Source organism: Grampus griseus (assembly GCF_964374135.1).
Source record: "Grampus griseus genome assembly, chromosome: 7".
Classification (NCBI taxonomy): domain Eukaryota; kingdom Metazoa; phylum Chordata; class Mammalia; order Artiodactyla; family Delphinidae; genus Grampus; species Grampus griseus.
The window spans coordinates 80,543,950-80,569,528 of record NC_139001.1 but is presented as its reverse complement, the minus strand read 5'-3'; the positions used below and the strand labels follow the sequence as shown (position 1 = coordinate 80,569,528).

The 25,579-nt window shown below is 42.0% G+C and overlaps 1 long non-coding RNA gene and 1 pseudogene across 2 annotated transcripts in view; one reads left to right on the top strand and one right to left on the bottom strand.

The window, feature by feature from the left end:
- Positions 1–25,579, bottom strand: part of LOC309824887 — a 203,188-nt gene that overhangs the window by 130,834 nt on the left and 46,775 nt on the right. The window lies entirely within an intron of this gene.
- Positions 1,418–25,443, top strand: LOC309824943 (caspase-6-like; annotated as a pseudogene). Its single transcript has 4 exons — positions 1,418–1,665; positions 6,540–6,682; positions 23,302–23,427; positions 24,642–25,443. The product of its transcript is annotated as a caspase-6-like (transcript).

Here is a 25,579-nt window from a genome sequence, read left to right as displayed (position 1 = left end):
TAGGATATTCTGGAAGCTGACTAAATGTTAAATTAATCCATTTCCCAGGAAAGTAAGTGGTCGGGCCGGGGAGACAAGTTACTTTACTTAGCATTTTTCTTCACACAGGGAACATGCCTTAGTTAACCACTTCCTAGGATCACGCCAATATTATATTTTCATTATGATAATATTTTCAACCCCATTACTCTTCTCCAGCACCAGAAGGACCCAATAGCATGTCTTGATTCACAGGAAATACGAAAAAGCTTCTATGTGCACCTCTAGTGAGTCAGGTTCTCACTGCAGAGAACTTTCCAATACCTCAGCCTCTTGTCTGTATTTTTCAAAACTGGGCCCCTTGGCACTGAAATTGTTCCTATTAACAGCGTTCATATTGGTGTTTTAGATCTACACAGAAGTAACAGCAACTGAAAACAGAAACCAAATGACGGAATGGGTGAGAATGTGCGTGTATGTGTGTGTGCATGGGTGTCCTCACACAAGTGACCCTATGGCTGAGCAAATATTAGTTCAACCGTCTGATCTGAACTTAATCCATATGGACCTAACCCCACCTGTACCCTCACAGGGTCTCCAAGGCAGACACATTCTTCTTTACATAACTTGGTCATGACTCACCTATAAGACTCTGAAAGTGCTTGTCGCGTTTGCAATTTGTGAATTAATATTCATCCCTAAACCCTTAAATGCTTGTTTCGGTTCTGCTTTTTACCATGTCGCCTTAGAGCAGACCTTACCGTGTTGTCGAGGCTTCTTCAAATCCCCACGTCCGCCATTCGCACTGCCTGGTCTGGGTCCCCATCCCCACCCCAGGTCTCCATCCTCTCTGCTACAGCCTATGCTTATAACTGAGTGGATCAGCTGCAGGGACTAAAGGGAAAGGATCAGAGACAGGCAAACCCAGGCTGGAGGGAATCCACGCGTCACAGCCCTGCCCCAAGGACTCTGGCAACCGTCCAGCACGTGTGTCTAAAGAAGCAGCGGCCACCGAGCTAATTCCAGTTTCCTGTCTGTTATCCAAGGAGACACGCAGTGGTGGGGAGATAACCAAAAACATCGCGGTGGGGGAAAAGGAGGCCCCAGCGGCACAGAGCATCTTCCTAACTCTCCACTCAGCCCAGAGCCCCAGATAACTACAGATACGGCCCAGAACCAGCACTGACCCCCGGCAACACGGCGGTGGGTTTGGCGGGGTAGGACCAGGTGGAGCCAAGGACCCAGCCAAGAGGCTGCAGTTCAGGCCAGGGTGGCTGTTCCAGAAGGAACGTCGGTGCCAAGCAGGAAACCAAAGGAAAAACGCAGAACTGCAGGCCAAGAAAACATCGTGAGGATTGAGGTGAGGGGCTCGCTCGGCTCACGCGGGTGCTCTCGCCCGGGGCTTGAGCTATATCGCCGGTTTCCTACCTGCCAGGCGATGGATGTGACGCTGCCGAAGTGCCTCTGCCCACGAGAAGCTACAGCCGCACCGGGCTGGAGGAAGCAGGTACAGCTGCCCACCTGCAGCTCCCCTCACTCAGAAACTCTCAAGAGCTCCTCCTACATCATCACCACCATCCCCCTCAACAAAACTAGCAGCAACTGGGCAGGCATTGCCTCTAAAGACATCACCTGCTACCATTCTCCTGCCTCTCTGGCCTCTTTGATGATCCTAGAACAGACTAGGTAAGTTGCCACCTCAGGGCCTTTGCACTTGCTGTTCCCGCTGCCTAGAAGCCTCTTCCCATAGGTACCTTCATAGCTCTTTCTCCTCCTTCAATATTCACCCAATTGTCTTAATCAGCCTTCCGTGACCACCCTTTTCAATCATAAATCCGCTCCTCCACCACCTCAGCATCCTTTCCTTTTCCTGTATTTCTTCTTCTTCACAACACTTATCACACTGACATTCCATGTTTTCCTTCTGTATTTGTTTATTGTCCCTTCACCAAAAGCACATGTGCTGAGAGTCAAGGAAGGGTAAAACAACCTTCCAAAGTGAAAGAAGGTATCAGTATTACAAGGAAAAAACCAAATGCCCATCATGCCCTTTTCCTTCTTCCCATGACACAGCCATCTGCTTCCCAATATTTTTTTAGAGCAAAATTTGTAACTATTTTTATCTGTATCTTTTTTTAATTGAAGTATGTTTAATTTACAATGTTGTGTTAGTTTCAGGTGTACAGCAAAGTGGTTTATTTATACAAACACACACATATACATTCTTTTTCAGATTCTTTTCCATTATAGGTTATACAAGATATTGAGTATAGTTCCCTGTGCTATACAGTAGGTCCTGCTGCTTCCCAGCCTTTAAGATCTGGATTGAGAGACCTCTTCCTTAGGGTTCACCTTCACATCTCTTCTGCTCCCCTCTCTCACCTTTCTCCAAACTGCCACAGCATTGTCTGTTCCATGCGAACTCCACACTAACCAACAGCGCCTGCCTAACTGGGAGGACAGAGCGTGTCAGCTCATGCTTAGGAAAGTACTAGGACTGTGTGGTGCTGTTTGTTAGCCAATAAATCAGAGCCATTATTACTGTTATTTAATATAAGTATCTTGTATCACATGTACAAGATACTTAAAGTCTTAAATGAGACTTAAAGTCTCATTTCCACAACTAGATTACAAGCAAATTGAGGGCAAACATCTTACCCTGTATTTGTGAATTTTCCCCCAGAGTACTTACTACAGATGTTTAATAATTATTTGTCAACTGACTGAAACAAAGGATTTCCACGTTTAAAGATTCATTTGCGACCCCTCAGAACCTCTGTTTAGACAGTGATTCCAATCCTTTACCTCTTCCAGGACTGACCTTGTGTGTAAATACAGCAAATCCCTGGAAATGGCATTTATTACAGAAACTTTGCTAAAGCTTGAACAGCAGAGCCAAAATACTATATAACAGATCAAACAAATATTGACTCAGAAGAATTTTCCCCCAGGCAACCGTTACAGTCTTAGCTTGAATGTTTGCGCAGTTAGTTAAGTATTGCTATGGACTCAGCAAAATCCCAGGCGGACCCTGCCAGGCCGAGTTTGACATTCCCAGCATCTTATCATTTTTTATAAGTCCCTCTCCTCATACCCCTCACCTAGCACCACTGCTAATGCTGGGTGTGGGATTAAATGATAAGTCAGTCATACACTTTTTATCCGTGGACAAACGATAAAGGAATCCCAGTGCCAAAGATTCCATTTACCTATCCCACAGCAAATATGCTCTGTCTTTACCTTCCCAGAAATCAATCAGGTTGCATCTGTTCCTACCTGTTGGCTTCTTGGAAATGTATGAGATAGTAGGACCATGTAGAGAGAGAGGCATTTACAGTGTCACGGGACATGTCTGTACACACCAAATACCGATGAGTGTTTACTTCCTATGGTTACCAACTGTGAAGGCTGCCAGAACAGGGAGCCTCCAGATGCACCTCGAAATCACAGACTGTTCTGTGCAGGGAGTGGGCTAGCTTACACCGGGTTGTCTGAAACGTGGGCGAGGACAATTATGACAGGTAGAAGCCAACAAGAGTTATTCACAACCTCTCGGTTCTAATTCAAGAGAACAAATTGCCCTCTACAAAAAGAAAACAGAAAAATTACACAGCAAGCCAAGATATTTGCCTGGGGAAAAATCCTAAGCTTCTATTAATAAAAATGGAACAGTCTGTGGCTTTCAGTGTAAGCTTCTATAGGATTGGGACCAGGCGTCACAACAGGGAACACAGCTCAGCACTGCAGGTAACTGGACATGCAATGATGCTGTAGAAAGATGTCAAGCTGGTTAAAAAGAATAACATGCAGAATTACAGGAGGCTGAAGCGTTGAAATTTACCACAGGGACATTTTTGTAAATGGTGCAATACGTCAAACTCTGGCAAATTTAAATGCCAAGCTGGCTAATGCAATCTCCAGACCACATGCCCTTCCTGCCCAAACAGCTTCTTGGTAAGTTGCTCTCAGCCAAGATCTGCAACAGCAGTGTCTGGGTGTGGGACCTTCGGATCTGCTACCTGCCAATTCCATTCAGTCCTGATCAGCCCAGTTTCATGCATCACATACTCAGTTTTCCAATGAGCAAACACTCATAACAAATTCTGCACAACTCACTGGAGTGCCTCCACCGTTCCGAAGAACACACAGCGTCACCAAGGCAACAAGCATGGACTACAGGGCACACCTGAAGCCTGTGTAACACACACACCAAAGAAAACCAAGAAGAGCTATTATTAATAACTAAGTAGCCACAATCCCTCCCCATCAGGTTCTGCTGAGGCCACACCCACTGCCCCACCCACAAATTGGACAAATTCCCATCGCTGACTCTCCCTAGTTGGAAGTTATCAAAAGAAAACTAAAAGAAGTCAGTGGGGCTAAAGTGATCCATAGAGTGAAGAACTACAGGGGAGGAAGTGCCTAGAACTTCAGAAAGGTGTGGATCAGAAGAGTGAAAATGAGTTTTGAGGAGAGGTGAACCAGAAGTGTGAGGCAGGAGAGAAGGGAGAGAACTTTTAGAGATGTTACTTACAATTTTTAGAAATATACATTGAATCTCTTTTTAATGTTCTCTGGAAGAGTCAAGTAAAGTTTGAAGTTTGGAAATACTTGTTAATTCAGTTTCTGAACTGTGTTCCTCTGGATGGTGAACTGCATCCACTACTCTTGGAACAACTAGACTTGAGCAAAGAGTCTAGTCCACAGACAAAAAAAAATGCAGTGAATTCTTCACTTAACACAATGCATTCTGCATTATTGAGGGCAATGACGTATTCCAAAACAAAGCCTGGCAAAGTTGTCACAGGGAAAATCACAACCAGATGTCCCCTACCTGCCTCAAACACTGAAGCCAGTCATTCTACAGATGTTCAAAATCACATGCTAGATTTCTCTCAAACTACCTAAAAAACCCAGAGATTTGGGCAAAGATTCATTCTCTTGAATTTTTCCAGTCTCAGACAAGAGCCCAGGTAACAAAAACCTGCTTCCTTGCAGTGGTGTTCTCCAATCATCTGGAGGTTTCTAAGCAGTAGACCTAAGAAAAAAGGACTTTCTCTAGGGAGCAGCAATCTAACTTGTCCCTCTTTTCCCCTCCGGAAGACGACCTATCAGGCAAGTGGAGAGAAGTGTTGTCATGCATCCTTCAACAGTGGTTGTCATGCATCCTTCTACCCTCTGGGAAGTTTCTGGTCAAAGAAGATTCATATGTAATATAGAATGTGCCCTACTGGTGAGGAGTCAATTAAATTTCTCAGCTGCACATAAAAGATACTAAATTTTCCATTCTGACCACAAAATAAAATATTTGAGACACTGATGATTACACCAGAATCTTTTAAAATCATATCTAATTTAAATAAGAAAAGGACCTTTAAGTAGTATAAGAACTAAAACCAAAGGAAAGATGCAAAGACTATGAAGCACTTTATAACACTAGGTAAAATCCCCAAACCTAAATATACAGGATGGTTTCCATTCTCTGTTTTATGCTTTCTCCTAGTTTCTTGATTTTCTACAAGAGTCATGTATTATGTCTACAATCAGGAAAAAACATAAAGTTTTTCAAAATTATGCACAGAAAAGACAGAAAGAAAATGTACCTTTAAAATGTTATGAATAAGTGTACTTGGGGGGGTAAGTTGCTCTTTACTTTTCACTTTTCTGTATTTTCTGAAGCTTTTAGAACGAGAATGTAGTAATTTACAATGAAAAACAACCTTTTAAAAAGCTGTTTAAATTATTAAAATGTCAAAGTATTTATTAAGGGTCATAAATGTATAAACACAAAATATAATCAGGAAGAAAGCTTTCGCCACTGATCAAGCCGCCTTTCAGAGTCAAACAATTGACACCTTACATACCAGTGCTTCTCAAACTGGAGGAGGTGGAAGAACCACCTGGAGGGTGTGTGAAAGCACAGTGATGGGACCTGAGCAGTTCTAACGAGCTCTCAGGTGATACTGATGCTGCCAATCAGTGCACCTCGCTTTGAGTAGCCAGGATGGATGCAAGGGGAAGTGAGTAGAGCCTCGTGAAGCCTGCCAAGCTCCTTTGAGACAGGACAGAAGAGAAGCTGAACTCCAAATCCCGCCTTCTTTTGAAAGTTCTAAAGCAGAGGCAGATTCCTCTCTCTCCAATCAGCCCTTGGTGACTAAATACTTAGTCATGAAATTAAGATATATATTAAGATAACCATGATTCCAGAATCTAATGAGCTTGTTAGAGCATCAGATGGAGCAGCCTTTGATTCCAACTTGGCAGACTGCCTCTGTGCTCTCTAGAATTCTCCAGATCAAATCTCTTGATGGTAGCTTTCAAATACCACCTTATTTCCTACAATGATTCTGTCAGATGCCTACGAATAGGAGGCAGTCCACCAATTCCATATGTATCACTCAGAAGGAGACCAAAAAAAGTAAACAGACAAACAAAAAAGGCAAGCACGCATTCCACGAGCTGACCAAGTGCTTATCAGGTGACTCTGGACCCTGGAGTTGCTGGGAAGGAGGGTGAACTTGTAAACAGTCAAACAGTTCCTGCCCTTTCACTCCCCCCAGCCACCTTGGGGGCCCATCAGGAGCTAAGTACAGAACCACACTCAAACTCCAAAAAACCTCAGGAAGAGATTGCAATGCCCAAGAAAATATTGAGGCCCACAGCCTATATCCTCCACCTCGCTTGCCCATCAAGGCGCTAGAGGGTGACTGTAGTGTTTCCTTTCATCCTAAGGAATAAGGTACCTGGCTGAGAGGCCTCCAAGTTCTACGCAATGAGAACCTCAGAAAGAAACTAACTTAATTAACGATTCACAAGAGCACAGAGAATTCCCACCAGCCTCTAGGTCCCCAAACGCCACATTTGCCATTTAGCCCCCATGCTGCCATTTCCCACCTGCAGTGAACTAATTACACACAGTGGGAATTCTGGAGCTGCCAGTTCTAATGTTTATCTGCTGTTAACTTGTTGTGTGACCTCAAAGACATTTCTCTAGTGCCTTTATTTCCTCTGCTATAAAAGCAAGATACGGGAATGACATGCTTGAAAAAGTGCCCTAACATTACAGTCATCACTACCCTAGAAATGCTCACAGGGATGGTAATTAACGTGTTCCTTTTACTAAAGCCTCTAAAGGTAACTGATGACATGTTGTGAAAAGCACGGGGGCTCTCAAATGATATTTCCTCTTTCGCTAAAACAGGTTTCAGTGGCAAACGCTACCTATAAAATTGTTGATAAAAACAATATTGAATGTGCTTCTTTGTAAAGTACAATGTGATGTATTTTTCCATTACCATAATTTTAACAGCAGACCATGGTTTCATAAGTAGAAGAGATTATAGAAAAATCACCTTAAATTAGATTTCTGTAACCTTCACATACAGCACTGAAAACTTAGTGAAATAAAATTGAGCTGTACTTCTTCGCCAGTGAAATACTTTGCAACCCCTGGAAGCCATGATTTAGAAGACTAGTTAGTAACACAGTCTGGGCATGTGAGAAAAGCTGGTTACAAAATATTCTGTGTACAAAACGATCAGTATCATCTGATTTTTTGTAAATCTATTTGGGCATAGAAAAATATTTAATAAATGGGAGCGATTATCATTTACATTTATCTATTAGGGCCCCAGTTCTTTTCTTATACATTTGAATGAGCTATATATTAAGGTTATAACACATATCATTTATGTGTCACAAATTTAATGCAAATTTTCTCAGTATGCCTCTTCATTAGTATAGAAGTTTTCAATTTTAATATATTCAAATCTACTCATTTTTTCTTCCCTGGTTGCTTCTTTTGCTTTGAAGCCATGAAAATTGTCCTTCCTATGCAGACCTAATAAATATTATATTTTCTGCTAGCGTTTCTATTATTTGATTTGCAATATTCAACTCTCTGGAGTTTAGATTTGGGGCATGGTATATTTGGTGTGGGTCCAAATTGATATCTTATTATGTCCAAACCATTTATTAAATAATCTATTAAATAATCCTTCCTCATTGCTTTATTTTAAAAATTTAGCACATTTGATTTATATATAGTTAGGAAACTATTCCAATTTACTTTTTTTAATATAAAGTACAAGAACCTCAAAGTAAAAATCCAAATATACATATTAGTTTTATTAGAAATCTCAGCTAGAGATTATCAGCAAATCAAATCATCATCACACCACTTCAACTTCAATGGGGCAGCAGTCAACTAAGTGATAATTCCTGTTCAAATCAGTTCTTCCCATTCAGTAGAAGGCTTTGAGAATGTAATTGTAGGGTATATAAGTGTATGGTAGTTGAGTCACCAACTGTTTGAATTCTCTGCTTATTTTATGGGGAAGGACTACTTCTTAGGTGGCAATATTATTCTAACCTTGACACACCTGGAAATAACACTCCTTGCCCTGAAAAAAAAAAAAAAAAGAAGTCAAAGAATTCATTGTTTAATTTGGTCAAGATTTAGAACTATGATTTTCACTCAACTGAGTTTTTCCTCCAGATCTATTAGAAGCCTACCATAGACAGTATGTATTATGTAAATTTGCCCTTGTTTTTTAGGTTTCTAATGTCTGCATCTTGCCACTCCCATAAAGATATAAGCTCCTGGAAAGCAAAGGCTGCGTCTATTAGAGAAAGAAGGAAGGAGGGACTCATGTACAATCCTTGCAGTGACCTCTTTCTGAGCCTTGCCCACAGTGGTCACTCAGGAAAGGCTGCCAATGGATGAACTATTTTAGCATCTCAGCCATAAGTGATGCTTAAAGAAAAAAAAAAAAAGAACATATATCACTGAATGCTTTTATCTGAATTCATCCCCCCTACTAAGTAACATGGATAGATTTATGCCATCAATTCACACCCTGAAGCACAAGACATGATCTTTCTTTTTTTTACGTCTTCAACTTTATATTTATGTATGTATGTATGTATGTATGTATGTATGTATGGCTGCGTTGGGTCTTGGTTGCTGCACGCAGGCTTTCCCTAGTTGTGGTGAGCAGGGGCCACTCTTCGTTGCAGTGCGCAGGCTTCTCGCTGCAGTGGCTTCTCTTGTAGCACAGCATGGGCTCTAGGCGCTTGGGCTTCTGTAGTTGCAGCGCGTGGGCTCAGTAGTTGTGGTGCACAGGCTTAGTTTCTTTGCAGCATGTGGGATCTTCCCGGAGCAGGGATCGGACCTGTGTCCTGTGCATTGGCAGGTGGATTCTTAACCACTGCGCCACCAGGGAAGTCCTATGATCTTTCTTTTCATTTGCATAGCTATGACTCAACATTTTCTAGCCCTATGTTTTTTTTTTTTTTTGACTCAGAATAGAATTGCACCATTAGGGTTTCAGCACGTCTATTCTTGGAGTGACTATTTTGAATTGTGTCTTTTAGAAGTAAGGAAAAATATTTTTTAACTTCTTAGGTATCTACATGGCTTGGTTTGAGAATCTGAGCTTTTCTGGTTCATTTTCCTTCTGCTTTTCCAGGTCAGGAGGGGATGGCTGAGAGAGGTTCCTCTGGACGAAGGCACTGGATGGCAGTGCTCAGCCTGGTATTCTCTGCTTTTAATCCCCTCCACCAACAAACGGACCAGAGAGAGCACCATCATCATCACCATCAATGGTACAATTTACTGAGCATCTTATGTATGCCCGTCACACTGCTAAACGTTTCACTTGTTATATCTGATGCTGTTTTTGTTACCAAAAAAATTCTAGGATGTATTTCCTCCCCATCTCTGAAAAAATTGCTCAATTTAATATCATGCTTAATTATTAAGCGTAATTTTAGAGATCTTGCTGAATTTTTTAATCTAATACATGACTAGCATGTTAAGAAATGTGATATTTCATTTCACGGTATAGTCTCGTACATAAAATAGAAAAGCCTAACCAAAAAGAATGCCCTCCCGTTCCCTGCTTCTCTCTTTTCTGTTGGAGAAGAATGGATACATTTGTCATGCAGCATAAGGAGGCCAGGGAAGAGGAGAGAGATTATCTTACGTGCTGGCAAAGCAAAGCCGTGGTGTTTGTCTCCTCCCAGCACTGTCCCCATCCTACTCCCAAGCCCCGAGGAGGCTGGGAAGACGAGAGGCAGAGTTACGTACTAAGAAATCCCACCCAAGCTGCCTCTCCCTCACCTCTCTCCCAGCACTTGCCTAGGGGTGGCCACTCGAGAGCCTGGCACGTCTCACAAGAGGTTCCCAGGGAGTAGAAAGCAAATGCCAGGGAGCCCAGAAAAAAATGCAATTCCTCAACTGTACTGGGAGAAAAGCATCTAAAAATACACGTGAGCAGAGACATTTTATCCTTGGATTTAAACAGTAAGTCTTCTCATGAGTTCACATCTGCCGACACGTTCACTGACACTGCAGCCTGTTGAGTCTGCAAGAGGCTGTCGAGCATTCCTGCAGCAACACCTCGGCTACTCTCCCATCTTTGCAGTGAGGATCATTACAGTCTGTTCTCGTCCCCACTTCGAAGAGTCAAACCCACACCAGTACTTTTTCCCTAAAATTTGCAGGCTCCCCCTAAGCCTCCGAGAAGCAGGAGAAAGCACGCATTTGCAAAGCCTAAAGGTGGGCGCTGGGACAAACCAGGAAGGGCACTAACTGAAGCCAGACCCTGGGCTCACGCTTGGCCAGGTGAGTGTTGGCTCCACCCCTCGTGGAAACTCCCCTCTAGAAGCTGCAGTTGGAGCAAATGCCAGCGCAGCCCATGGTACCTCACTGGTGGCCCCAACCCATCCCCCTCCCTGTGTGCATGGCCTTTACCAAGAGACTCTGCAGCTCCTCCCACTAAAGGGGAACAGAATCATCCCCTGGCCCCTTGACCCTGGGCTTGCTGGCCTGTGACTTGCTTTGGCCAGAGGGAACCCAGGCCCGAAGAAGCCTTGCAGGTTTCCTCTTACCCCTTCCAGCTCTGCCACGGCCTTGGCAGGAGCTGCCCCGGGACGGCTGCTGCCCTCAGCCTGGACCCACGTGGAGCGGACGTGAACCCAACCCGCGGGCCCAGCCAGGGCCACTGCCTGAAGCTCGGCTGCTCAGTTAAGCCCAGCGTGGAGCAGCCGAGCCCCACTGCCAGCCCACAGCTGCAAAAGCGATCATGAACCACTGCTCTGAGCTGCTGCATTTTCGAGCATTTTTTGCCAGCGTTATTATGCCAACAGCTACGTGATACACAGTCTAAGAGACTGCTCGTGGAAGATACGACATGCCCCCTTGCCCAAAATACGATAACCAAATTTTAATAAGTGCTTATTTTGGACTCATTTTTGTAAGAGCTTTAGGTGGACGTATTTTTTCCTCACAAGAACACTATAAGACAAGGAGGATTTTCATCCCTATTTTAAAGATGAGGCAACAGAGGCACAGTTAAGTAAACTGCCCACAGCTGGAAGATGGTAAAGGCAGGATTCAAACCCCGTTCACCTGCACCCGGAGCCCCTGCTTATCAACCCCATGTCCAGCAGCCTTGCAAACCTCCTCCCATGCCTCCCAATCTGCCCCAAATTCTGCTGGGGTCCCACGCCCTCGGGGTAAAACCCAAACTGACAAGCGCAGCTGTGAAGTTTTCCAGGTCCTCCCCAGCCTGATCCTGCATATCCAGGCCAGGCCCCCGCTCCCTCCTCCTCTCCCTCAAGGTCAGGCCTTGAGCTCAACAGCCACTCTGAGCTCCTACACTTGACCAAACCCACCAAGTCCCTCGCGCCCCCCTTGGAACGCCCTCCCCCCTTTCTGGAGCACCTCTAGGTCATCGCCCTGGGGTACCTCCTGCAGGAACACTTTGGGCCCCAGCCAGGAACACGTGGCTGCTCATCCCGAGTCCCCCACTCCCGGGACCTTCCTGAACGTGCACGGACCACTTCGGGCTGTCACTGCTTAGCTCCTTCCCGAGCCGGGCCACACGCCCCTTGAGGGCAAGGCCTGGGCTTGTTCCCCTCTGGCAGCCCCGTGTTCAGCACGGTGCCTGGTCTCATCGTGGGCATTCCAGGGAAGTTTGCTAAATCACAAAGCAGGTGAAAGGAACAACGACATGATGGAGAAATGGATATGGAGACGGGAGGTCTGCATTTTCATTTTTAAACAGCAAGTCTTCATTTCTCATCAACATTAATTAAACTGCTCAACATCCCTGGGTCTCCAGCTATATATTCCTCAATTAAAATAGGTCTTTCATGATGGTTTCCTCTGCCAAACCTTCCTCGCAGGCGTCTGTGTTCACCAGGGCGTCTTGGGACACGTAACAAAAGGCCCTATATTTGCTTCAAGCAGCAGGGAAACTGAAGGCCTACTCCCTAAACGTTCACTCCTGGCAACACAAGAGTACACGTACTATGATTTCAAAAGGGATGGAGGAACGTCTGTGGCACAAGAAGGCACATTATTAAGGAGTGAAAGGAAAAGATTCCCAAGACAGGCACCAGATAAGTGATACCTTGACATGGGGCAGCAAAAGCTTCTTTAACACCAACTAGCAAGTGACTCTTGGGAGAGGCCCAGCGCTCAGAATCCCAGCTTGCAGCTGACAGGTGGTCATTACTGCCTTAACCTCAGAGACACTCAGTAAAGGTTCAGGACTCAGCAGCCTGACAGCACATGTGGAAAGCTGACTAGGGCCACGGGATGGAGGCTACAGCAGCCCTCAAAATTACACGGCTTCCAGGCCACTTCCAATAGCTGGGCCCCAAGCTTGGAGCAAAGGGGCAACTATATCCCATGACAGTGAAATGCTCTGTTCCAGAATCGGAGGCTGAAACCCTACAAACGCAGGTTCCTTTCCCCACTGCAGCTTCACGGCCACTGATGAGCAGTTTCTGATGCCAAAGACGCTCGTCCCTGGTGCTTCCTGGGAAAGATGGAGAGAGGCTGGGATAACGTGTGTTCCTGATCCCTTGGATGGGATGACAGAGTTATAGACAGCTGGAATGTAAGAACCAGAAGGTCTTTGAGATCAGGCCACCTAATAATTTTCACTTTCTAGTGACTGCTTTGTTCAAACAACAGCTTGCAGAAGCATAAATACCAGAGAGGAGACTGAGGCTGCTCCCTTCGGCAGGCAGGAGCCAGGAACCCCAGTTGTCCGTACAGGGACAACCTCTGAGCTGGCTTGATGGAGGCTTGGGAATTTGGTTTGCAAATCATGCATTTAGCCCAAGCCTGCATTTTGCAGTATGGAAACCACTGCCCAGGGAAGGTAAGGTGACTCATCCAAGGTCACACAGTCAGAAGGACCAAGAACAGGACTCAAGTTCCTGACTGCCGGTTCAAACACGCTTTCCTTTAAACGGTGCCACCCCCTTTTGTAGAAACAGCCCTCCACACCCTGCCTCCCCGTGAGCAAGTTCCAGGCCCACCCCAGGGCTTAGACTGAGGTAAAGAGTAACTTAGTGACAGTATGTTTTACTGATGCATTTATCACACACAATAGGGAAAGCTCTGCTTTTTACCAACCCATCCCCTCCACTCCCCACCCCAACTGACCCCCAACATGGGCAACTCATCAGAGCCTTTCAATGACTTGGAACTTTCTCAGGATCCCCTGCCCCAGGCCCATTCCCTTTCTGTAGCATTTCTTGCAGCACTGAATAAAATGCATGCAATGCTGTGATTCTTCAATTTGCTGCATTTGTCCCTACACAGTGTATGTGTTTGATTTTAAAATGCTGTTTGCTCCACTTTTTAATTTCATTTTAGAAGCCTGCAAGGAGAGATGCCAACATTTAATCGTAGGGACTGGAGGGGACTTTACAAACTGCTTACGAGGCACAAACAGAGCAGTTATCTTCCTATTTCCCTTTTGATCGAATTGGCTGCTGTATCATATGCCGTAACAGTGTGAACCAGAAAGCACTTTTGCATCCTTATCTCACCCTTGACATAATCAAAAGAAAAAACACATTGTAATAAAAAAGAAAAATGGAAACTAGAACTTCATATTTGTTTAAAAGTTAATTAAACTTGAAAGGTTTGTAGGGACGATTCATTTCCTTTAGTAGCTTAATACCATAAGGTTCACATTCCATTTTACTGGTGGAATGATAAAAAGTAACCTGATGTTATTTTAATCATAATAATAAATGATATATAATAAAGCTAGAATAAAGAGGTTCTTTTAAAACACATGTTCCACACAATTCTGAATTGACTTATTAAAAAAAGGCTCTGTAAACATTTTCAAGGTGTGAACCTGTTTAATTGCTTCTGTTAATACTACTTTCATTCCTTCCTAGAAAGATGACTTTACAGTAAGCACACAGGTATGTCTTTATATGCCTCCTAGTTAATCCTCTGAATTGACAAGTTTAAAATGGATGGAGTATGCTCTTTATAAAGAAAGTTGAACATACAATTAAACAGAACAGGCAGCCTCCCACAGCCTCTGGGTCACTCAGATTTGGAGTCAGATAACATCCCTGTCCTTGTCAGCTCCACGTCAGAAGCACCTATCAGAAGGACGATGCTGAGTAGTCTTTGAGGTAAAGCAGGAATCTTAGACAAGTCATACTGAAGATGAACACGGGCGCTGGTGTTATATTACCCCAACCAGACACAACAAATGGAGCCAGGATGTGGACTGAACATGGATTGCCTCTCTATGGAAAATACTGTACATGTGTACGTCCATGTGTGTTGTCTGTGTGTGTATGTGTTTGTGAGGTAAACCATTTCAGAGAAAGAAGAGTTGCTGATGAGAGACAGCAGGAATTACTGAATAAGGTAAGAAGTCCTCCTGCTGAAAAATGTGGATAAAAAGATTTCCAAGCCTCCAATTCTAAAATTCTTTGATTCTGTGGAGTAGAAGTGAATGTTCCATCAGCAAACTGAGATCCCCAAATTCCAAGGGTTTAGCTCACCTCTTCTGACCGGTTACCCTTTGATGGGAACCACTTGCCAGAATATTAAACTTCCTGTTTCCTGTCTCCCCCAAAAGCCTTCTCCACAAGCACCCTGAAGACATGGCCTGTATTTAATTCATCTTTGTGATCCCAGCATAGTACCTGAAGCATGTAGGGGAAAGTCCAATAAATACGTTGAAAGACAGAACGGAAAAATTAGTAGGGACAATTTAAGTTTTATTTTTAAATAATGAACGCTTACATATCAGATGCTAATCAAAATCCTTGGTACCTAGATGTTACATGAATAGATTCCTCAACTAAAATACTTCTTTTCTAGTAACTACTATGCCAAGCTTCCCAATACATAGCACAAAGGGAATTTTTATTGTTTGATTTTATTGTTTGATTGTCTATTATTCCTCCTTCCCTTGGAAGAACCAAGCAGCAACTCCTTCCCTATCTCTCAGATTCTCAGAGTATAAAAACAATCATTGAAAAATAGAATAATCCTGGCCATCTCTTTAATCAGGAACATTAGACAGGAACAAGACAATGATGTCTGCTCTCATCACTTCTATTCAATATTGTACTGTCACTTCTAGCCAAGGCAATTAGGCAAGAAAAAAAAAGTATCATATTGGAAAGAGAGAAGTTAAACTATCTCCATTTTTAGATGATCTTGTATACAGAAAATCCTAATGAATTCAGTAAAAAACTATTAGAATCAATCAATGAGTTCAGCAAGGTTTCAGGATATGCCATCAAAACACAAGAATCAATTGTATTTCTATGTACTACAAACAGACAATCCAAGAATGAAATTGAGACAATTTCATTTACACTGCCTCTGAAATAATAAAATGCTCAGCAATAAATTTAATTAAAAAAGTGCAAGACTTGGACACTGAAAACTATCAAACATCACTGAAAGAAATTAAAGAAGACCTAAATAACTGGAAAAACATCCTGTGTTCATGACTTGAAGACAATATTGTTAAAATGCAATAATCCTCAATTTGATCTCCAGATTCAATGTAATCCTTATCAAAATCCCCGCTGGCTTTTTTTCAAAAATTAATGAACTAGTCCTAAAATTTGCATGGACATATAAGAGACCCAGAATAGCCAAAGCAATCTTGGAAAAAAAAAAAGAACAAAGTTGGAAGACTTACACTCCAGAATTCAAAACTACTACAAAATAAAAACAATCAAGATTGTGTGGTAGTGGCATAAGGACAGATATATAGATCAATGGAATAGAATTCAGAGTACAGAAGTAATTGTATATCTTTTTGGTCAAGTGATTTTTGACAAAGGTGCTATGACAATCAATGGCAGAAAGAATACTCTTTTCAACAAATGGTGCCAGGACAACTGGACAGTTACATGCAAAAGAATAAACTTGGATCCCTAACTCACACCATATACAAAAATTAACTCAAAATAGATCAAATATCTAAATAGAAGAGCTAAACCTATACCCTTAGAAGTAAACCTTTGTAATTTTGGATTAGGCACTAGTTTCTTAGATATGACCCAAAAAGCACAACTTAAAAAAGAAAAAAATTAGATAAACAGAATGTTATCAAAATTAAAACTTTGATGTTTCAAAGGATATTAGCAAGGAAGTTAAAAGACAACCTATAGAATGAGAGAAAATATTTATAAATCATATATTGGATAAGGGTCTAGTACCCAGAATATATAAAGAACTCTTATAAATAAAATAAGACACATAACCCAATTAAAAATTGGCAAGGGATCTAAATAAACGTTTCTCCAAAGAAGATATACAAACGGCCAATAAGCACATGAAAGATAATCAATATCTTTAGTTAGCAGAAAATGTAAATACAAACCACAAAGAGCTACTACTTCATACCCACTAAGATGACTATAAGCAAAAAGATGGACAATAAAAAGTGTCAGTGAGGGGCTTCCCTGGTGGCGCAGTGGTTGAGAGTCCGCCTGCCGATGCAGGGGACGCGGGTTCATGTCCCGGTCCGGGAAGATCACGCATGTCGCGGAGCGGCTAGGCCCGTGAGCCATGGCTGCTGAGCCTGCACGTCCGGAGCCTGTGCTCCACAACAGGAGAGGCCACAGCAGTGAGAGGCTCGCGTACCACAAAAAAAAAAAAAGTGCCAGTGAGGATGTAGAGAAACTGGAACCCTCACACATTGCTGGTGGGAATGTAAAACTGCACAGCTGCTTTGGATATAGTTTGGAAGTTCCTCAAAAAGTTAAACATAGACTTGCCATATGATCCAGCAATTCCACCCCTAGGTATATACCCCAAAGAAATGAAAACATATGTCCACACAAAAATTTATACATGTATGTTCATAGAAGCATTATTTGTAATAGTCAAAAAGTGCAAATAACCCAAATTTCCATCAAGATGAATAGATATACAGAATATGGTATATCCATATAATAAGGATACTTTTCAGCCATAAAAAGGAATGAAGTACTGGTTTCTGAACCTTAAATCTTGAAAACATTATGCTAAAGAAGCTAGACACAAAAGGCTGCATATTGAATGATTCCATTTATATGAAATGTCCAGAACAGGCAAATCCATACACTAGGGAGCAGATTAGCGATCGTCAGGGGATGAGGGAAGGAGGAAATGGGGAGTGACTGTCAGTGGTATGAAATGTCTTTGTAGAGTCATGAAAACATTCTGGAATTAGTGATGATGGTTGCACAACTTTGTGAACATACTAAGAACCACTGGATTGTACACTTTAAAAGGGTGAATTTTATGGCACATGTATTTATCTCAATTAATTAACAGTAATAATGGTGAGATACTTTCATATATTTTCATGCTGGTAAGAATGGTCACTAGCAGAACTTGAAAGAGAGGTCTGGAAAATGGTATCAAATTTTACCTGATAAATCAAATTATAAGAATTTACCCTCTATAAATAATGTCACAACTTTAGCTCTAAAGATTATCTTCAATGTTGTTTATAATAGCAAATTATTGGGAATAGCCTGAAGGCACAACAGAGATTTTGTTAAACCATTTATGGTACATCCATTCAGTTTAATACGTCACCTATTAAAATTATGTTTACGATATACTGTTAACCAGAAAAAGGAGGATACAAAATACAATAGGCAGTATGATCCTATTTTTGTTTTTTTAAACTATATATGTATGTATTCATGCCTCCATGTTACAGAAATAATAGAACCAGGCAGCCCAACACTATAGCCACTAGCCAAGGAGGATATTTAAATTTAAATTAATAAGAATTAACCAAAATTAAGAATTCCGTTCCTCAGTTACACTAGCCACATCAAGTGCTCAGTAAACACAGGAAGACAGTGGCTACTGTACTGGACAGCACAGAACATTCCCATCATGGTGAAAGTTCTACTGAAATGGGCTGATATAGAAGAACACACACTAAGAGGGCTTATCGGTGTTTTTAATTTTCTTCTCTTTATGTTTATTTTCCACTTTTTCTGTAATAAATATAAAAGAATATTTTTATTTTTTAAAGATTCAAAGTAAACTGAAACAGGGGAGAAGGGATCTGGAAAAACACTCACTGGGTGCAGGTATCGCCCAGCACAAATGCAGGGAGTCCCTCTGATCTGGGCAGCAAAGGGGCTGGTCCTCCCCTGCTGAGACAACACCTCTGCACCCACAGGGTAGGGGCAGCTTCACAGACTGTTGTGTGATGGATGGATTTCCAGAGTGATAGAACACTTATTTCTGCTCATTTTGTCCAGATATAGAGTTGCTTTCTGGGGAAGAGGATGTGCAACCTCCTCACGTGGCCACAGCCTGAAGTCCTTCCTCCTAATAGAGATTCTGAACAATAATCACTTTGGAACTGCAAGAGGCTTGGGGAAAAGGCACTCTCAAACTTTAGGTGATTAGCTCATACTTTCTGGAGGACAACATGGAAATATATATCTAAAGCCTTAAAAATATTACAGCCCTTTAAGCAACTGTGTCACTTCTTGAAACTCTATTCTAAGGAAATAATCGAGGATGTGCTCGGAGATTTAGCTACAAGAATGTACATGACAGAGTTGTTTACAGGGGCAGAAGGCTGAATTCAAGCTAAAAGTACAAGATATGGCCTCATGGTGGAATATTATACTAGCCATTAAAAAATAATGCTGTGCAGGAATATTTAATGACATGGAAAATGTTTATAAAGGTTAAGGGTTTTTTTTTTTAAGTTTTAATACAGTGTGACAAGTACCAAGAAAAAATATATACACACATATCCTTAGAAGAAGTGAAAATGATTAAAACATAAACAGTGTCACCTACTATGTGGCAGGAAAATATCTGATGCAGGAGGTAATCTATTATTTTCCACCTTTTCTATAATGAACATGTATCACTGTGGTAATAAGAAAAAAATAAAAGTTACTGTTTTTAAAAAAATGAAATCATATTGATTTAAGACAGGAAATCTCTGTCCTTAGAACTAGAAACAAAATTATCATGATAGTTGAGGATTTTTACAGTTGGCTCCAGGCTTCCTGGCTGCAAAGGCAAAAAGAAATATAAAGACTTATACAGGTTTCCACTGTTTGATTTATCAGTTCTTCCCAGAAGATAAACTACCATCCTGGCACTAGATTCTAAGAGAAATGTATGATGTACTTTTCTCAATAACACTAATACCTACCCTGTAGAGCAAGACATCGGGAGAACACTCACAACCCTTATCTTTGTTCTAACTACTCTTGTAGCTGCTTAAGAGCTGTGGTCCCGATATCTCACTGAGGGACAAATACCACACACACAGTGCCTGGTATTTTTTTCATAATGTACTTCCATCCCTATTTTCCTACCATAGCAAAACAGCCCCCAGATGAATGGGATGGTTTCAGTAAGACACCAATGATACAATATCGGATTTTTATGCAATATTTTGATGGTGTCACTGTTTCACAAGAATACTCAGAAGACTGTCTCACAGATGCAGTGGATCTTGAGGAGTGGTAGACGTGACATACTTTGAGAATGTACGTTTCTTAATAATACATCTTTTAAGAGCCCTCTAAGAAGAGAAAGTAGAAATTCTAAATAATACATCTTTTAAGAGCCCTCTAAGAAAAGAAAGTAGAAAAAATTAAGTCAATGGCTATGAATGGTTCCTCTAAAAGTTGATGGAAGCCACAAAGAGGCAGAGGTAAACTAACAGCCCTGAGGTGGCCCCTGGCAAGCTGAACCCTCACCATGACAAGAAGTCACTTCCAAACTAAATCTGTCAGAGTCAGAGTTCCTGAAGAGTCAGACATTGGGGACGGGGGGGAGGAAAACTGAGCCTATTACCTTCGGTTAATGTCTATCCTTCCTACAGAAACAATTTAAATTACATTTCCCTCTGTATCTTACCTACAGTTTCTCTCAGATCCAAGCCACTCCTAGAGAGAGCAAAGACTTTGTAGAACTTGGGAGACTATTAAAATAGCATTCTTCTCCTTCCAAGTCCTCTCCACCCCTAAATACCTTCCATTCCTTAAGTCTGATGCTTATCTTCAAGGCTGAAATCAAGTCTTTCCTGACAAGCTGTGTGACCTTTGTTTCATCTGTGACCTCTAAGAACGCATTCCCACTACACAACTCACTGACGCTCATCTTGCATGCATGTGTCCCCAACCAGGCTGTAGGCTGTGAAATATTGGGCATCTCACCCAGCACCGGCCACAGTGTCTTGTGCATGAGTACCAAAGTGAAAGTTCATCTAAATTCCCAGGTTGTCCACTGCCCCCTTGGTAAGTTACAGGTAAGGTTGGTAGCACAACTGTTAGCAAAGCAACGGTGATAAAAGTCCAAAGTTTCTTGACTGGGAACACATTTTCCAAGGTTAGTTTAACAAATTAAATTTTTTGTGCTGCTCACAATGGAGAAAAAGAAGGAAATATTCTTCTTGACATCTAAGGAGTTCAGTCTCTTGGAAACTGAAGATGCGTATGTAGCTAATTAGAATAGCATGTTATTAATATGAAAAATGTGAGAGGACACATAAAAACTGCAAAGAAAAGCCACCAACTATGTTCCTCAAGAGATGGCTTCAGTTTACATCCCACTGAATTTGGGCCACAGGACTAGAAATGATGTCTAGCAAAAGACAAGAGACCTTCCTCTACTCTGAACTGACCTGCCACTTGCAGAGCCCTGGCCTCTGAACTAGGCCGTTCATTTGCAGAAGACTCCACACACTGAAGCCCACCTAGTGCATGACTCTGGCCAGGGCAGTGAGGAAGCTGAACCACAGCCAAAGGAAGCAGCATTACACCGGGCACAAGAAAACTCTGAGGAGCCAGGAGAGCTGTCGTGACAGCTTTGAAAGCTTGTCAAGTGGAAGATGGGCTGGATAAGCATTTTTCATACTGCAAAAAGCCACCCATAGGTGGGTCATGAAACCAATCTAGAGGTAGAAGACTTACAGTAAGTGCTGTTTCATAAAATGCTTGTCATGCAAATGAGTGTGTGTGTGTATGTGCACAGGCATGTGCACTGGGGCATGCAAACGGATTTTTTTTCAAAACAGTTTGCAAGGCTGTGAATTAGACAAATTATTTGGTAGCTTATAAAAGGACAAACTTCAATTCAATAGAAGGAAAATACCTCAAACAAATGAAACTGTCTCACAATGGGGTTTATTACTGTGAATGGCAGACAGCTTCCAGCCCCTGAAAGACCCCAAGCAGCACCAAAGCCGTAGATTGTCAAGGAGGATATTCATGTTAGTGGAAAGTTAAATAGGAAGAACTCCAAGTTTCCTCCCCATTCTATGAGACATCGGTCTAGATCACAGGCACTTAACTGCCACTGAAAGAATAATTAGGAGGGAAACAACTCCACAAAGTTACAGGGGTGAATGTATACAGCCTGAAATTTCATTTGGTCGTTTATACTGGAACAGCACCTCTGTGAAAGGAAAAGTTATAAGTGATACTTAGACTAAGGGTTCTCAATCTAGGGATACATCAGAATCATCTGGGGAGCTTGTAAAAGATGCCCATGCCTGGATCTCAACATATTACCAATTAAAACACTGGGGCCCAACACTTGTATTTTATTTCTGTTTCCCAGGTAAGAATTGCAAACCCCTGATTTATATGTGTAAAATGTAAAAAATGACATTTTATAAAGCTGAGAGGGAAGGAAAATAGCTCCAGGATTTTACATGAATAAAAAGAAAGAGCTGGAAAACATCAAATCATGGCTTTTGAATTCTGCTCAGGGTGTAGAGAGCTGAAAAGAGCATCACTCCCATGCTTACAAATAAAAAGTCAGATCAACTACAAGTTCATAGCTTTCTTGAATCCATTAGACAGCTGAGGTCTCAGTGGAACAAACTAGCCCAGAATCTGAGGAGAACCAGGAACCTGCAGGAAGAAACAAGACATGAGCACTTGTTTTCCTGAGGTAGATGCACCTGGACACTGGCTAACAAGCATCAAGTAACAAATAACAATGGAACACTGCTGGGAGAGTTGAAAGAGCATGGAGACCGACCACTGTGAGCCACAGCGCAGAAGGAAGACCGAAGGCTGACCCTGAAACAACGAGAAAAGCCCTTCAGCAAACCAGCCCCAACTCTAAACTCAAGGTGTCACTAGAGGAATCTGAAGTCTGTGGTGCCCTGAGGATAGGCTCACCAACAACACACCTCAAATCCAGTCAACTCCTGACCAGAATGATCAATTCCCCACACTAAAGGGCTAGCAGAAATAGAAAGGCATTCCATCTCCAGGAATAAAATTGATTTATCTCAGCCTCTAATGGCCTGCACAAGAGGTCCACATCTTGACAAAACATTACAGAGCATACAAAAAGCAAGAAAAAACAACACTGCCAAGAGACACAGCCATTAACAGAACCAGACTCAGATATGACACATATGGGGAAGCTAACAGACACAGAATTTAAAATAACCGTAATTAATGGTAAAAGTCCCTAATAGAAAGGGTGGGCAACATGAAAGATCAAATGCATATTTTTAAACAGATAGAAACTATAAGAAAGAATCAAATGGAAATGATGGAAAGGCTAAACACAATAACAGAAATGAAGAATGCTCTCAACAGGCATTCTTCTGTAGATGTGACACATCCAAGGAAAGAATCAGTGAATTGAAAATAGGTCAACAGAAATCCCCAACTAAAATAAGGAGAAACAAAAAGAGGAATGAAGCAAAACCAAAGTGTCCAACAGCCGTGGAATAATACCAAAAGTCCTAACCTAGGTGTAGTTGAAATTTCAGAAGGAGAAAAGAGAATAGGGCAAAAGAAACGTTTGAACTGCTGAGAATTTTCTAAAATTAATAACAGATACCAAACCACAGAACCAAAAACTCAAGAATGCTAGAGGATAAAAACTAAGCATGTGCAGGCATGTGCACATGTGAGCATGTGCGTGCGCGTGCACACACACACACACAGAGGCATATCAGAGGCTGCAAATCAAAGACAAAAAGAAAATCTTGGGGGGCTGTGGCCCGGCTGCAGGAAGAGGAGGCCGCCTAGGCATCAGTGCTGTGCACTCAGCTGCAATGAGCTCGGCACCAGGGCTCCGTGGGGCTCGCGGTGCAGATGAGCAAAACATGACAAACAGATGCCTTCCCTATGAGAAGGGTAAAAACGCAACCGAAATGCAAAAAAAGATTTGTGCAGTGTATGGAGAAGGTGCTGTGACTGATCAAACGTGTCAAAAGTGGTTTGCAAAACTTCACGCTGGAGACTGCTCACTGAACGATGCTCCATGGTCAGGTAGACCAGCTGAAGTTGAGAGCGATCAGATCAAGACATTAACTGAGGACAATCAACATTATACCATGCAGGAGATAGCTGACATACTCAAAATATCCAAATAAAGTGCTGAATATCATCTACACCAACTTGGTTATGTTAATCACTTTGACGTTTGGGTTCCACATAAGTGAAAAAAAACCGTTCTTGACCATATTTCCACATGTGATTCTTTACGTAATGAAAACATTCCATTTTTAAAACAAATTGTGATGGGAGATGAAAAGTGGATACTGTACAATAATGTGGAACAGAAGAGATTGTGGGGCAAGCAAAAGGAACCACCAATAACCACACCAAAGGCCGGTCTTCATCCAAAGAAGGTGATGTTGTGTATATGGTGGGATTGGAAGGGAGTCCTCTATTATGAGCTCCTTCTGGAAAATGAAACGATTCATTCCAACAAGTACTGCTCCCAATTAGACCAACTGAAAGCAGCACTCGATGAAAAGTGTCCGGAATTAGTCAACAGAAAACGCATAATCTTGCATCAGGATAATGCAAGACTGCATGTTTCTTTGATGACCAGGCAAAAACTGTTACAGCTTGGCTGGGAAGTTCTGATTCGTCCGCCGTATTCACCAGACATTGCACCTTCGGATTTCCATTTATTTCGGTCTTTACAAAATTCTCTTAATGGAAAAAATTTCAATTTCCTGGAAGACTGTAAAAGGCACCTGGAACAGTTCTTTGCTCAAAAAGATAAAAAGTTTTGGGAAGATGGAATTGAAGTAGCCTGAAAAATGGCAGAAGGTAATGGAACAAAATGGTGAATACGTTGTTCAATAAAGTTCTTGGTGAAAATGGAAAATGTGTCTTTTTACTTAAATACCAAAAGAACTTTTTGGCCAACCCAATATTTCAGGACTTTCCTTGCCAGTATGGCTGGGAGGCTTTCCTGGGGCACACCAGCAGTCTGTCTGCCTGGAAGAGGAGGAGGATGCAGCAGACCTCTATCTACTCTATATGTTGACCTTGGGCTTGGAGGAGCTCATTATTTAATATGGCTTAAGTGATTGTTTTTTAAACTTTTCATAAACAGAGAAGTGTTTGATACGGCAGAAACGTACAAAAGGGACCACAAGAGGAGAGGAATTGCTTTAATCTTCAATCATGAGAGGATCTTCTGGCACTTAACCCTGCCAGACAGGCAGGGCACCAGCACCGACAGAGACAATCTTAAGCCCAGGTTTTCAGATCTAGGATTTGAAGTGAAATGCTTTGATGATCTTAAAGCAGAAGAACTACTGCTCAAAATTCATGAGGTATCAACTGCTAGCCATGCAGACGCCAATTACTTTTTGTGTGTTTTCCGGAGTCATGGTGAAGGCAACCACATCTATGCATATGATGCCAAAATTGAAATTCAGACACCGACTGGCTTGTTCAAAGGAGACAAGTGTCAGAGCCTGGTTGGAAGACCCAAGATATTTAACATTCAGGCATGTCGGGGAAACCAGCGCGATGTGCCAGTCATCCCTTTGGATGTAGTGGATCATCAGACAGACAAGCTGGACGTCAACCTAACCAGGTGGATTCAACCTCAGTTTATACACTTCCTGCTGGAGCAGACTTTGCCGTGTGTTACTTTGTGGCAGAAGGTTATTATTTTCATCGGGAAACTGTGACTGGCTCATGATACATTCAAGATTTATGCGAGAGATGCTGGGAAAATTCAACTCCTCCTTAGAATTCACAGAACTCCTCACGCTGGTGAACAGGCAAGTTTCTCAGTGCCTAGTGGATATCTGCAGAGACCCAAGTGCAATTGGAAAGAAGCAGGTGCCCTGCTTTGCCTCAATGCTAACTAAAAAGCTGCATTTCTTTCCAAAATCTAAATGATAGGTGCTATTTTGTTTTATGTATCTGTATTTTTATATAAAGAAGTATCACTAAATACTTAAATTGAAGCAATTTAAATGGTACAGCAATTTTAAACGTTTAAATGAGAGAACTTAAAAAAATAGTTCATAGTGGA